This window comes from Dioscorea cayenensis, chromosome 6 (assembly GCF_009730915.1).
Source record: "Dioscorea cayenensis subsp. rotundata cultivar TDr96_F1 chromosome 6, TDr96_F1_v2_PseudoChromosome.rev07_lg8_w22 25.fasta, whole genome shotgun sequence".
In the NCBI taxonomy this organism is placed as follows: Eukaryota; Viridiplantae; Streptophyta; class Magnoliopsida; order Dioscoreales; family Dioscoreaceae; genus Dioscorea; species Dioscorea cayenensis.
This window is the reverse complement of record NC_052476.1, coordinates 11,897,683-11,900,425: the sequence shown is the minus strand read 5'-3', so window position 1 is coordinate 11,900,425 and position 2,743 is coordinate 11,897,683.

Below are 2,743 nucleotides of genomic sequence, written 5' to 3'. Positions count from 1 at the left end.
AATCCCAAAGCTTTACTGTTTGATTTAGCATGCCTTCAACATAAACTAAATTTTTTTTTGTGTACATTCTTGATCAAAATATAAATTGCTGCAAAACTCAATTATTATGTTATTAAATATAACAAAATAGATTAAAAACACATTTGGCAGAACACTTGGTTTTCCACTATTTGTAAATTTATCCAAATAAGAACATATTAAACATATGTGATATTTGCAATAAAAGGAACACAACAAAACAACAAATGAATGTTCGAATTATAAAAGAAGGAAAGCTGTGACAAACTAAATAGTAACATTATAGATATAGGAGAGCATAGAATTAGAAGCTACTAAAATCTACATTAGAAGTTGATGTTTAGGAACTGTTTGCAGATAATTGTTGTAAGTCACAGTAGAGCATTTTGTTTTTAAGTCTGACATAGGTTACAACGACCAACTAAGGCTATACTATTTTAAAGTAAAATATGAATATAATTTACTTTCATGAAATACACATTCAAATATAATTTTCCCTCATCACATGATACATAAACATTATTGATTTAACAATTAATAGACTAGAACATGAAAGTTGAAGCCAGCTTTACAAATATGCATACTTGAGGAAATACAAAGTCATGGTCAGCATCACATATTGAGGAAGATGATTACTTGAGGCTAATATAACAAAGGTCAAGGAAGCTACTAAGCTTCTGAGAAATGGTAAGAGGAGGTGCACCAAGAAAGGGAAGAATAAAGAGAAGGTCAAGGAAGTGAGTTCATGTTATTGAGAACCTAGGGGAAGCACAAACAATGGGCCGCCATTGCAATCTTTGACAAAAGCTCGAGCCAAGGCAAAACCCAAAGCTCGAGATACAAGAACAACAATAGTATTGCCTACTTTGAATGTAACTGAAGGGGGAAATATGTTAAAATGATTTTAACAAGATCACTGAGGACCCAAAATATTTTTTTAATTGAGAACATAAAAAAATTACCATTCTTTTATAGAACCACAAAGTTGACAATAATCAGGGAAGCCCTGAAGCCTTGCATTTTCCTAGATGGAGAGAACTCGATCTTGTTCTGGATGCAAAATTACCTGAAAATGGAATGTGAACCTTCAGCAAGAGACATGGTGATTAGTGAGACATCTTTAGGAATATCCGTAGGTATTCAACAAGATATCAAGTGTTATAACCAGTCTGACATTGTAGCTTTAATTGGCCAGTTACTATAGCATTTTCTCCTTGTTACTGTAGAGGTTAGTCAGCACTGTAGAAAGGTTACTGTAGCAACCCAAGAACTTGTTTAGAATATCAGATTTTCCTTTTCGTTTCACCTTCATCCTTGAGTTGAGAACCCTAGCTTCTCCTCCCTTCATCCTCTCCTGTCATTCGAACGATTAAAGGTAAACAAATCCTTTAATTTTCTTTAGGTTTTAATTATTTCTTTGCTTATTTTGCTGATCTTAACTCAAGGTTGATATTCATCTCCTCTCTTTTTTTCGCTAGACCTATTGAAGTGAGAAGGAGGTGAGGAAGAAAGGTGAGTGGGCTAACCGGACCTTTATTTATCTCTTTAAGCTTTTATGTGCTTCATTTGCTTGAATTGTTATGGATTTGGAATGATTATGGTCCAAGCTTGGGTTTTGTTTTGTTGAAATCCATATCATGTTTAATTGGAAGATTGAATTTAATTGATGAATTATTTGACATCAAAAGTTTTGTTATGTATATTTTTTTCACCTCATTGTTAATTTATTGGCCATAAGTTCACTTTATTTGTATAATACACTCTATACTTGTTGTCAACTTTATTTTCTTAAAATTTAAAGCTTTTGGGAGTTAGATTGGTTGTTATCTAAGTCAAGATGATTATATGGATCTCATGTATTAAATGGGGTGATTTTCCCATTTTGGGTTTAACAAAAATACTTGAATAATGGCTTATGTAAATGGGTTGTATTCATGTATTATGTTAGAAGTGATGTGTGTAAAGTTAGTCATTGCATGTAAGATATTTGATGAAATGCTCTTGAGTATTTAATGTGAACAATGATTAATTAAGTGTGAGTAATGATGATAAAAGAAGATGTTAGTGATGTAGAAGTGTGGCTAGAGGATATGTTATTATGTATGATGGTAAAAATTAAAGAAGAAGGTGATGGAGATGTGTAAGTTGGAGAGGATTAAGTCATTGAAAAGGTTAATGATGATGAGGTGATACCAAGGGGTTTAAGCCTAAATTTTGGGTTTTTGAGCTTGTATACTTTGCTTATGTTGGTAAACTTGAGTTGTAAGGAAGTTGTGGGACTTATGTTTATTGGGATGTATATGTGAAGGAAATAGAGGAACTTATTGGTGACTTTATGAATAGATTTATAATAGCGGAAGACGGAAATGTGTACGCTTGCATTGGAGGAAGTATGATTTAGAATAATTGATGAGTTATTAAGAGAAATAAATGCAAAAGAATTCACGACTAAATTGAGTAGTTTGAGTAAAAAAAGTTGGTCAAGTTATAATTATTTGAGTAAGAGGAATTTCATAGAGCATTATGCATATGAATGGGTTACATACTCCATGAAAGCTTTTGAGATCATTTGGAGGAGTAAATAATGATATAGGAGATTAATTGGGTGTATGCAGGCAACCACACAGGCCGCATGAATCCAGCAAGCACTGTAGAATCACTGTAGCACCGCCTCATTTTCTTCAATTTTTGTTCCGGAGTCAAATCTTGGATTGGTATGAATTCT